Here is a 13,803-nt window from a genome sequence, read left to right on the forward strand (position 1 = left end):
TGTCGTGACGTGGGCTATCATTGCGCTTGTCGTGATGTGGGCTATCATTGCGCTGGCCTTTGGTGCGACGATTGCGATGGATACGCTTGGAACAGCGAGATAGCGCATGCGTTTTCTAGCATTTAGGGAAATAAATAAATGCATATCCTATTTGTTGCATGGGAATAAATGCATACTTTCTTTTGCATTTCCAAGGGAATAAATGCATACCTTCATTTTGCAGGCAATAAATGCATACCATCGATGGCAAGTGCTACTAGCTTGATATATGCTGCCCTCTATCGTCCAGTCTATATCACAATCACAACACAAAACCAAGAGCGACCACCTGTATTGGATGACCATGGCAAAGTATGCACATAGGTTTTCCATCCTTATGGTCCTTGTTCTACGCGCCAGCTTCCAAGCCCAAGGTATGGAACGCACCTCTGGTCACTAAATTTATACTAGTATACGGCACAAAATAGTTACAGAAAGCGATTCGTTTGGCGACCTCAGCGCCTGGGCTCCCGCCGTCGATCTCGCCGCGTCCCCTCGCTTCCGTCGCCCTCGTCGGCGTCGTGAGGTGAGGGGGCCCCAGATCCACGGGTGGGCTGTATATATAGCGTAGTTTGGTGGCTGTGTAGCTAGGCTTTTGATGTCGGGGTGGGCTCCTCGGCGTCGCGCTTGGCTCCGGCCGGGCGGCGAGGGTGGCGGAGACGCCCGCGACTTGGTGTGCTTCGGGTGCTGCATTGTCTCGTCGGCCTCGTCCATGGTGGCGGCTTCAGGTCAGCTGCTTGTGTGTGCTCCGAATCGAGCGCTCGATCTGGTTGGGCGCTCGCCGGCGTCGTCCTTGGCTATGGCTCGGGAGGCGATGGAGGAGCTGCACGCGAGTATGTCTTCGTCCTGGCGCTGCTCCAGCCCGCGGGCTCCGTCGTCGGTGGCGGCCGCAGCTCAGATGCGTTTTCGCGGGGACGGCGCTTGGTTGAAGGCTGCATCTCGTCGGCATTGTGTTCTTCTGGGGCTCGATTCACCTCGAGCTCGTCTTCTGGGACGGGATTGATGGGCCATCGGCGTAGATTCCAAAATTTACACGATACTGAAAGTTCACTTACACGATACTGAAGCAAATATAACAATCATCCATTGCATGATGATATATTTAGTGAGTATGCTCTCACATGAAACAAAATGAAAATTTTATTGTCTATCTTTTTTATGGATGATCTCATAGAACTGTTAGTAAAGTTTTTTCATAATCATAAATAAATACTTGATATGCAGGACAACTATGACCGACGGAGCCATACAACTTCACAGAGTACATCCCACTGGAGTTCACAAAGACTTTTTTCCAGCCCCACCGACTACATCCCTCTGATACATCTATTGCGTTTAAACAGTGTAGGCAGTGTCCCTGTGGCCCAAAGGATCCCAAGAAACCATGTGTTCTAGCACCAAGCTGTTGCTATCAGATAAACTGCAATGATCCTGGAAAACCACTTGGTACTTGTATTGAACGTGCGATCTCCTGTAATTGTGACAATAGTTGCAAGTGATCAAGTGTTTCCCTTCAAAAAACTGTTTCTGTTTTCCCGCAAAAAAAACTGTTTTTAGTTAGCTATGAAGAAGCAAGATGGATTACATTGACCCAAAACTAGTCAAGCAGATCAGGTTACGTAGCAACCAAAACAAACAGATTTTAACGGCGACTCCGCTCCCCGCGGGCCTCATGTTCGTTGGGTAGTGGTTAGATTCGCCGGATCTGCTGCATAGTTCGTTTTTGGCTATATAGTCTAGGTTAGATTGGGTTTGGCTGACCGTCATGCCTTCTCCGACGGCGATGGCGGTGGCTGTCAATAAGGGTGCCTCGGATCTATCCCTCACGCTTTGGTCTTCGGAGCAGTGGGTGACAGATCTTGGAGCTACAGTCCGCTCGCGATTCATGTGTGGCCGGCGAGAACTTGGTGGTAGGGCTCGGTTGGCGAGGCGGCGGATCTGGCGGCTCGGTCGGCGAGGCGGCGGCAGAGTCCGAACTCTTGTCCTTTGTCCATCGGGCATGTCTCCGTCTTAGCTGTGTCTCCTCCAACACAACTCGAGGGCATGGGAGGATGGTTAGGGGGTGAATTGTCCGATGTTGGCTCCCTCCTTGGATGGTGGCAGCGCGGGCGACCCCTGGGACATGGTGGCCTCGTATCAGGGTTTGTGGAAGAAGGCGAGCATATCTGATCCCCTTCTTCGACGGCATCGAGCTGAGTCGGCGAATCTACAATCCGACGAGCATGGGGATGTTCCCCGACCGACGTGCTGCAGAGGTTCGGCCTTGTCGTTCTGTGGATCGGTTCACAACGCTACTTCAGCTGGAGAGAGAGCTCCTCTGACGTACGGCACCTGCCGTTGGGCCGCTGTCAGGGGGGGCCAAGTTCCAGCCAGGCCGACGTGCCAGTGATGGAACGGCACCCTGCCGTACGTCAGGGGATCCTCGTCCACTTCAGCTATGGTGCTTGGCGGATCAGGTTTGTGGGGTTGCTCGCTTTTCCTATCGCCGACGGTGCTTCAGTGACGACTATGGTCGGCAACGAGCGAAGATGACGATGGATGCAGTTTCTTTGGAGGTCTTTTGTGCAATTGTACGGGGACACCTGTGTTCCTTGGTCCTTTTTATGAATTTTGCGTGTACATGATGTGTATGCTATTTGCAATAAACACGTAGTTGTTCCTAAAAAAAATGTCAAGCTTACTCCAAATTTAAAATACGGTAAAAATGTAGATTGAAAGAAAGTTGAGAATTGATAACAATTCACGCAAAAGGTGTTATTTGAAGTCCGTTGTAAAGAAAGATCATTCGGGATGGTATGTTTCACTCTTTTGTACTATGATTCTCTTTTTGAATGTTGGGATTGTAAAAGAATTCTGGGGATAGAAAATTTCAACGCGTGGGGATGTCGATAACTGAACATGGTCTCAAATATGCAATTTCACAAGAATAGCAGAAAATAAAAAAGCACATGATTCATGATAAATAGGATATTATGGTAGCTCCCTTTGCTTTGCGGTGGTGTCCCTAGTTGTCAATGGTTGCTAACTTGTCCTGATGGTGGAGTAATGATATTCCTAATGCCCATTGCAGAAAAAAAGATATTTTGTAACGGAAATTATATGGAGGGACCTTTCCCTCCCATATCCTCTCGCACGAATCTTCTAGCCACTCGTTTGTGATACATATACATGCATTGACCATGTGACTAGAGCTTTTTTCTTTTGTTTTTTTATCATTTGTGCTATTAGTGTGTCGCACTACTCAGTTGGCTATTAGAAGTTAAACTGCTTAAAATTGCCATCGTTCCGTGAGATACTTGCTCAAAATGCCATTAGATATCTCAAAAATGACATCGTTTCATTAGATTTTTGCTCAAAAATACCATTAGGCAACGTTATTGTCAGGTCAAACCCATTGACCTTTTTTTGCGGGGAAACCCCATTGACCATGTTATATGACAAAAATACCTTTAAACCCATATGTTAGCTCTCTCTATCTCACAATGATAGGTATGGCCCCACTTGTCAGGAGTAAGCAGCGAATAATTTTACATGAAAAAAGAACATTGTTGGGATCAAGTGAGACCCACACTTTATTGTATTGAGATAGAGTGAGTGCTGACATGTCGGTACATAGGTATTTATGTCATTATAACATGGCAAATGAGATTTGAGTTGATAGTAATGGTGCCCAATGACATTTTTTAGTATGCACCTAACGAAACGATGGCATTTTTTAGCAGTTAAAGTTCCTAGTGGCGAAACTGAGTAGTGGGACACAACTTATAACATAAATGATAAAAATACATGTTCTTTATTTTTTTGAGAAAAACGCCCTTGAGGCTTTTATTCATTATAATAACGGGCAAGTTCATGTCTGATTGAACAAACTCAGTCAGACTAGCACCCTTAAAAAAACCAGTCAGACTAGCAGGAATTACATAAAAATGGCAGAGCAGGTAGTAAGAAGAGCTCCTCTGGCTCCTCGGCTGGGTCCCCGTGCCCCTCGCCACCTCCCTTCCTGCAGCTGTCAAGGTCATGCGCGCGCATGACGCATTTGTTGGGGAAAGCAGTATTTTAAAATTTTCCTACGATCACGCAAGATCTATCTAGGTGATGCATAGCAATAAGAGGGGAGAGTGTGTCCACGTACCCTCGTAGGCCAAAAGCGGAAGCGTTTAGTAACGTGGTTGATGTAGTCGAACGTCTTCGCGATCCAACCGATCAAGTACCGAACGGACGACACCTCCGCGATCTGCACACGTTCAGCTCGGTGACGTCCCTCGAACTCTAGATCCAGCTGAGGCCAAGGGAGAGTTCCGTCAGCACGACGGTGTGTTGACGGTGATGATGAAGTTACCGACGCAGGGCTTCAGCTAAGCACTACGACAATATGACCGAGGTGGAAAACTGTGGAGGGGGGCACCGCACACGGCTAAAGATCAACTTGTGTGTCTATGGGGTGCCCCCCTCCCCCGTATATAAAGGAGGGGAGTGATACGTCTCCAACGTATCTATAATTTTTGATTGTTTCATGCTATTATATATTCTGTTTTGGATGTTTATTGGGCTTTATCATACACTTTTATATTATTTTTGGGACTAACCTATTAACCGGAGGCCCAGCCCAAATTGCTGTTTTTTTGCCTATTTCAGTGTTTCGCAGAAAAATAATATCAAATGGAGTCCAAACGGAATGAAACCTTCGGAACGTGATTTTCGGAACAAACGTGATATAGAAGACTTGGAGTCTACGTAAAGCAATCAACGAGGAAGGCACGAGGCAGGGGGCGCGTCTACCCCCCCTGGGCGCGCCCTCCACCCTCGTGGGGCCCTCGTTGCTCCACCAACGTACTTCTTCCTCCTATATATACCCATATACCCGAGAAACATCAGATACGGAGCCAAAACCGTATTTCCACCGCCGCAACCTTATGTACCCGTGAGATCCCATCTTGGGGCCTTTTTCGGTGCTCTGCCGGAGGGGGCATTGATCACGGAGGGCTTCTACATCAACACCATAGCCTCTCCGATGATGTGTGAGTAGTTTACCTCAGACCTTCGGGTCCATAGTTATTAGCTAGGTGGCTTTTTCTCTCTCTTTGGATCTCAATACAAAGTTCTCCTTGTTTCTCTTGGAGATCTATTCGATGTAATCTTCTTTTGCGGTGTGTTTGTCGAGATCCGATGAATTGTGGGTTAATGATCAAGATTATCTATGAACAATATTTGAATCTCCTCTGAATTCTTTTATGCATGATTTGTTATCTTTGCAAGTCTCTTCGAATTGTCAGTTTGGTTTGGCCTACTAGATTGATCATTCTTACAATAGGAGAAGTGCTTAGCTTTGGGTTCAATCTTGCGGTGTCCTTTCCCAGTGACAACAGGGGCATCAAGGCACGTATTGTATTGTTGCATCGAGGATAAAAAGATGGGCTTTATATCATATTGCATGAGTTTATCCCTCTACATCATGTCATCTTGCTTAAAGTGTTACTCCGTTCTTATGAACTTAATACTCTAGATGCATGCTAGATAGCGGTCGATATGTGGAGTAATAGTAGTTGATGCAGGCAGGAGTCGGTCTACTTGTCACGGACATGATGCCTATATACATGATCATGCCTAGATATTCTCATAACTATGCTCAATTCTATCAATTGCTCCACAGTAATTTGTTTACCCACCGTAATACTTATGCTCATGAGAGAAGCCACTAGTGAAACCTATGGCCCCCGGGTCTATTTTGCATCATATTAATCTTCCAACACTTAGCTATTTCTATTACTGTTTATTTTACTTTGCATCTTTATCATAAAAATTCCAAAAATATTATCTTATCATCTCTATCAGATCTCACTCTCGTAAGTGACGGTGAAGGGATTGCGAACCCCTTTATCGCTTGGTTGTGAGGTTCTTATTTGTTTGTGTAGGTGCGTGGGACTCGCGCGTAGTCTCCTACTGGATTGATACCTTGGTTCTCAAAAACTGAGGGAAATACTTACGCTACTTTGCTGCATCACCCTTTCCTCTTCAAGGGAAAACCAACGCAGTGCTCAAGAGGTAGCAAGAAGGATTTCTGGCGCCGTTGCAGGGGAGTCTACGCAGAAGTCAAGACATACCAAGTACCCATCACAAACTCTTATCCCTCGCATTACATTATTTGCCATTTGCCTCTCATTTTCCTCTCCCCCACTTCACCCTTGCCGTTTTATTCGCCCTCTCTTTTTCCGTTCGCTTCGTTTTCGCTTTCTTCTCGTGTGCTTGTGTGTTGGATTGCTTGCTTGTCACGATGGCTCAAGATAATACTAAATTGTGTGACTTTTCCAATACCAACAACAATGATTTTCTTAGCACTCCGATTGCTCCTCTTACCGATGCTGAATTTTGTGAAATTAATGCTGCTTTGTTGAATCTTGCCATCAAAGATCAATTCGCCGGCCTTCCTAGTGAAGATTCCATTACCCATATAAATAGCTTCATTGATTTGTGTGATATGCAAAAGAAGAAAGATGTGGACAATGATATTGTTAAATTAAAGCTATTTCTATTTTCCCTTAGAGATCGTGCTAAAACTTGGTTTTCGTCTTTGCCTAAAAATAGTATTGATTCTTGGAATAAGTGCAAAGATGCTTTTATCTCTAAGTATTTTCCTCCCGCTAAAATCATCTCTCTTAGAAACGATATTATGAATTTTAAGCAACTTGATCATGAACATGTTGCACAAGCTTGGGAGAGGATGAAATTAATGATACGTAATTGCCCCACTCATTGTTTGAATTTGTGGATGATTATACAAATTTTTTATGCCGGATTGAATTTTGCTTCTAGAAATATTTTAGATTCGGCCGCGGGAGGCACTTTTATGGAAATCACTTTAGGAGAAGCTACTAAACTCCTAGATAATATTATGGTTAATTATTCTATGGCACACCGAAAGATCTACTAATAAAAAAGTGCAAGCGATAGAAGAAAATAATGTTTTGAGTGGAAAGATGGATGAACTTATGAAATTATTTGCTACTAAAAGTGTTTCTTCTGATCCTAATGATATGCCTTTGTCTACTTTGATTGAGAATAATAATGAATCTATGGATGTGAATTTTGTTGGTAGGAATAATTTCGGCAACAACGCGTATAGAGGAAACTTTAATCCTAAGCCGTTCCCTAGTAATCCCTCTAACAATTATGGTAATTCCTACAACAATTCTTATGAAAATTTTAATAATATGCCCTCTGAATTTGAGACTAGTGTTAAGGAATGTATGAATTCGCAAAAGAATTTCAATGCCGTGCTTGAAGAAAAATTGCTTAAAGTTGATGAATTGGCTAGGAACGTTGATAGAATTTCTCTTGATGTTGATTATTTGAAACTTACATCTATTCCACCTAAGCATGTTATCAATGAGTCTCTCAAAGCTATGAGAATTTCCATTGATGAGTGCAAATAAAGAACCGCTAGAATGCGTGCTAAGAAAGATTGCTTTGTAAAAGCGTGTTCTTCTAGTTTTTATGAGAATAAAGATGAAGATCTAAAAGTTATTGATGTGTCCCCTATTAAATCTTTGTTTTGCAATATGAATCTTGATAATGATGGGACTAGAGATGAGTTACCTTTACCTAGAAGGCATCCCAAAAATTCGGTGTTTTTAGATCTTGATGCAAAATTTGATAAAAGTGGGATTGAAGAAGTTAAAACTTTAGATATTAATGAACCCACTATTTTGGATCTCAAGGAATTTAATTATGATAATTTCTCTTTAATAGATTGTATTTCTTTGTTGCAATCCGTGCTAAATTCTCCGCATGCTTATAGTCAAAATAAAGCTTTTACTGAACATATCGTTGATGCTTTAATGCAATATTATGAAGAAAAACTTGAGTTGGAAGTTTCTATCCCTAGAAAACTTTATGATGAGTGGGAACCTACTATTAAAATTAAAATTAAAGATCATGAATGCTATGCTTTTGTGTGATTTGGGTGCTAGTGTTTCCACGATTCCAAAAACCTTGTGTGATTTGCTAGGATTCCGTGAATTTGATGATTGCTCTTTAAACTTGCACCTTGCGGATTCCACTATCAAGAAACCTATGGGAAGAATCAATGATGTTCTTATTGTTGCAAACAGGAATTATGTGCCCGTAGATTTTATCGTTCTTGATATAGATAGCAATCCTTCATGTCCTATTATTCTTGGTAGACCTTTCCTTAGAACGATTGGTGCAATTATTGATATGAAGGAAGGCAATATTAGATTCCAATTTCCGTTAAGGAAAGGAATGGAACACTTCCCTAGAAATAAGATTAAATTACCTTATGAATCCATTATGAGAGCCGCTTATGGTTTGCCTACCAAAGAAGGCAATACTTAGATCTGTCCTTGCTTTTATGCCTAGCTAGGGGCGTTAAACGATAGCGCTTGTTGGGAGGCAACCCAATTTTATTTTTATTCCTTGCTTTTTGGTTCCTGTTTAGTAATAAATAATTTGTCTAGCCTATGGATAGATTCGTTTTTGTGTTTTAATTAGTGTTTGTGCCAAGTAAAACCGTTAGGATAACCTACGGTGATAGTTATTTGATCCTGCTGTGAAAAACAGAAACTTTGTGCGCACGAGATTAGTTTTAATAAATCACAGGAACGTGCTTTTCAGTTGATTATTTTTGCAGTAGATCAATAAACAAATTATCTAGAACTTCCTAATTTGGTGGAATTTTTTACGTTCCAGAAGTTTGCGTTAGATATGGATTACTACAGACTGTTCTGTTTTTGACAGATTCTGTTTTTCGTGTGTTGTTTGCTTATTTTGATGAATCCATGGTTAGTAAAAGAGCTTATAAACCATAGAGAAGTTGGAATACAGTAGGTTTAACACCAATATAAATAAAGAATGAGTTCATTACAGTACCTTAAAGTGGTAGTTTGTTTTATTTCGCTAACGGAGCTTATGAGATTTTTTGTTGAGTTTTGTGTTGTGAAGTTTTCAAGTTTTGGGTAAAGATTTGATGGATTATGCATGGAACAAAGAGTGGCAAGAGCCTAAGCTTGGGGATGCCCATGGCACCCCAAGGTAAAATTAAAGGACAACCAAAAGCCTAAGCTTGGGGATGCTTCGGAAGGCATCCCCTCTTTCGTCTTCGTCTATCGGTACTTTACTTGGAGTTATATTTTTATTCACCACAAGATATGTGTTTTTCTTGGAGCGTCTTGTATGATTTGAGTCTTTCCTTTCTAGTTTGTCACAATCATCCTTGCTGTACACACCTTTTGAGAGAGACACACATGATTCGGAATTTATTAGAATACTCTATATGCTTCAGTTATATCTTTTGAGCTATATAGTTTTTGCTCTAGTGCTTCACTTATATCTTTTAGAGCACGGTGGTGGTTTTATTTTATAGAAATTATTGATCTCTCATGCTCCACTTATATTATTTTGAGAGTCATCTTAAACAGCATGGTAATTTGCTTTAAGTGCAAAATTAGTCCTAAAGTGATGAGCATCCAAGATAGGTATAATAAAAACTATCATATAAAGTGCATTGGATACTATGAGAAGTTTGATGCTTGATGATTGTTTTGAGATATGAGGATGGTAATATTAGAGTCATGCTAGTTGAGAAATTATGAATTTGAGAAATACTTGTGTTGAAGTTTGTGATTCCCATAGCATGCACGTATGGTGAACTATTGTGTGATGAAGTTGGAGCATGATATATTTATTGATTGTCTTCCTTATGTGTGGAGGTCGGGATCGCGCGATGGTTAACTCCTACCAACCCTTCCCCTAGGAGCATGCGTGTAGTACTTTGTTTTGATGACTTGTAGATTTTTGCAATAAGTATGTGAGTTCTTTGTGAGTAATCTTGAGTCCATGGATTATACGCACTCTCTCCCTTCCACCATTGCTAGCTTATCTAATACCGCGCACCTTTCGCCGGTATCGTATACCCACCATATACCTTCCTCAAAACAGCCACCATACCTACCTATTATGGCATTTCCATAGCCATTCCGAGATATATTGCCGTGCAACTTTCCACTGTTTCATCTATTATGACACGCTCCATCATTGTCATATTGCTTTGCGTGATCATGTAGTTGACATCGTATTTGTGGCAAAGCCACCATTCATAATTTTTCATACATGTCACTCATGGTTCATTGCATATCCCGGTACATCGCCGGAGGCATACACATAGAGTCATATTTTGTTCTAAGTATCGAGTTGTAATTCTTGAGTTGTAAGTAATAAAAGTGTGATGATCATCATTACTAGAGCATTGTCCCATGTGAGGAAAGGATGATGGAGACTATGATTCCCCCACAAGTCGGGATGAGATTCCGGACTAAATAAAAAAAGAGGCCAAAGAAAAAAAAGGCCCAAGAAAAAGACAAATAAAAAAATGAGAGAAAAAGATAGAAGGGACAATGTTACTATCCTTTTTCCACACTTGTGCTTCAATATAGCACCATGATCTTCATGATAGAAAGTCTCCTATGTTGCAATTTTCATATACTAGTGGGAATTTTTCATTATAGAACATGGCTTGTATATTCCAATGATGGGCTTCCTCAAATTTCCCTAGGTCTTCGTGAGCAAGCAAGTTGGATGCGCACCCACTTAGTTTCTTTGTTGAGCTTTCATACATCTATAGGTCTAGTGCATCCGTTGCATGGCAATCCCTACTCACTCACATTGATATCTATTAATGGGCATCTCCATAGCCCGTTGATACGCCTAGTTGATGTGAGACTATCTTCTCCCTTTTTTGTCTTCTCCACAACCACCATATTCTATTCCACAAATAGTGCTATGTCCATGGGTCACGCTCATGTATTGTGTGAAAGTTGAAAAGGTTTGAGAATACTAAAGTATGAAACAATTGCTTGGCCGAAACCGGGGTTGTGCATGATTTAAATATTTTGTGTGATGAAGGTAGAGCATAGCCAGACTATATGATTTTGTAGGGATAACTTTCTTTAGCCATTTTATTTTGAGAAGACATGATTGCTTAGTTAGTATGCTTGAAGTATTATTATTTTTATGTCAATATTAAACTTTTATCTTGAATCCTTCGGATCTAAATATTCATGCCACAATAAAGAAAATTACATTGAGAAATATCCTAGGTAGCATTCCACATCAAAAATTCTGTTTTTATCATTTACCTACTCGAGGACGAGCAGGAATTAAGCTTGGGGATGCTTGATATGTCTCCAACGTATCTATAATTTTTGATTATTCCATGCAATTATATATTCTGTTTTGGATGTTTATTGGGCTTTATCATACACTTTTATATTATTTTTGGGACTAACCTATTAACCGGAGGCCCAGCCCAAATTGCCGTTTGTGCCTATTTCAGTGTTTCACGGAAAATAATATCAAACAGAGTCCAAATAGAATGAAACCTTCAGGAACGTGATTTTCGGAACAAGCATGATCCAGAGGACTTAGAGTCTACGTAAAGCAATCAACGAGGAAGGCACGAGGCAAGGGGCGCGCCCTCCACCCTCGTGGGGCCCTCGTTGCTCCACCGATGTACTTCTTCCTCCTATATATACCCAAGAAACATCAGATACGGAGCCAAAGCCCTATTTCCACCGCCGCAACCTTCTGTACCCGTGAGATCCCATCTTGGGGCCTTTTCTGGCGCTCCGCCGGAGGGGGCATTGATCACGGAGGGCTTCTACATCAACACCATAGCCTCTCCGATGATGTGTGAGTAGTTTACCTCAGACCTTCGGGTCCATAGTTATTAGCTAGATGGCTTCTTCTCTCTCTTTGGATCTCAATACAAAGTTCTCCTTGTTTCTCTTGGATATCTATTCGATGTAATCTTCTTTTGCGGTGTGTTTGTCGAGATCCGATGAATTGTGGTTTTATGATCAAGATTATGTATGAACAATATTTGAATCTCCTCTGAATTCTTTTATGTATGATTTTTTATCTTCGCAAGTCTCTTCGAATTATCAGTTTGGTTTGGCCTACTAGATTGATCTTTCTTGCAATAGGAGAAGTGCTTAGCTTTGGGTTCAATATTGGGGTGTCCTTTCCCAGTGACAGCAGGGGCAGCAAGGCACGTATTGTATTGTTGCCATCGAGGATAAAAAGATGGGGTTTATATCATATTGCATGAGTTTATCCCTCTACATAATGTCATCTTGATTAAAGCATTACTCCGTTCTTATGAACTTAATACTCTAGATGCATGCTGGATAGCGGTCGATGTGTGGAGTAATAGTAGTAGATGCAGGCAGGAGTCGGTCTACTTGTCACGGACGTGATGCCTATATACATGATCATGCCTAGATATTCTCATAACTATGCTCAATTCTATCAATTGCTCGACAGTAATTTGTTTACCCACCGTAATACTTATGCTCATGAGAGAAGCTGATGACCCACAAGTATAGGGGATCTATCGTAGTCCTTTCGATAAGTAAGAGTGTTGAACCGAACGAGGAGTAGAAGGAAATGATAAGTGGTTTTCAATAAGGTATTCTCTGCGAGCACTGAAATTATAGGTAACATGTAGTTTTGTGATAGGATAAATTGTAACGAGCAAACAACTAATAAAAGTAAATAAGGTGCAGCAAGGTGGCCCAATCCTTTTTGTAGCAAAGGACAAGCCTGGACAATTTCTTATATAAAGGAAAACGCTCCCGAGGACACATGGGAATTATCGTCAAGCTAGTTTTCATCACGCTCATATGATTCACGTTCGGTACTTTGATAATTTGATATGTGGGTGGACCGGTGCTTGGGTGCTGCCCTTACTTGGACAAGCATCCCACTTATGATTAACTCCTAATGCAAGCATCCGCAACTACGAAAGAAGTATTAAGGTAAACCTAACCATAGCATGAAACATATGGATCCAAATCAGCCCCTTACGAAGCAACGCATAAACTAGGGTTTAAGCTTCTGTCACTCTAGCAACCCATCATCTACTTATTACTTCCCAATGCCTTCCTTTAGGCCCAAATAATGGTGAAGTGTCATGTAGTCGACGTTCACATGAAACCACTAGAGGAGAGACAACATACATCTCATCAAAATATCGAACGAATACCAAATTCACATGACTACTAATAGCAAGACTTCTCCCATGTCCTCAGGAACAAACGTAACTACTCACAAAGCATATTCATGCTCATAATCAGAGGGGTATTAATATGCATATAGGATCTGAACATATAATCTTCCACCAAATAAACCAACTAGCATCAACTACAATGATTAATCAACACTACTACCAACCTACAGGTACCAATCTCAGACTTACACTACAAAAAAAAAGACACATCCGTGACATTTTGGGCCGAGCGAATTTTTTTGTCATACATATGACACTTCTATGACGATAATTGTGACAAAACCTGGTATCATCATAGATGTGGTGGGCTCCTACTTCTATGACAAAAAAGCATGACAAAAAATGGGCTTTTCGTCCTGGGTGGGCCGGAGACGCAGCTGCATGACATTCTTTGGGCCGTCCATGACAGAAAAAACCGTGGCAGAAGCGAGGGGGAGGAAAATTTCGGGGAGTTCCCGGTTACGGTGGGAGGTCGGGGGCCGAGCGATGCGCGTTTCTTTCGTACACGTACGCGCGTGTGTGCGAGGCGTTGGCTCTAACTGAACCCGAGCGAGGCGTTGGGCTCTAACTGAACCCGAGCGATTGCACTGCAGGCTACGCGTTACTGAACCCGAGCGATCGATCGATGGCTGTTAACTGAACCCGATCGAGCGATTCCTTCGCTACTGCTGCTAACTGAAGCC

This window comes from Triticum aestivum, chromosome 3D, assembly GCF_018294505.1.
Source record: "Triticum aestivum cultivar Chinese Spring chromosome 3D, IWGSC CS RefSeq v2.1, whole genome shotgun sequence".
NCBI lineage: Eukaryota > Viridiplantae > Streptophyta > Magnoliopsida > Poales > Poaceae > Triticum > Triticum aestivum.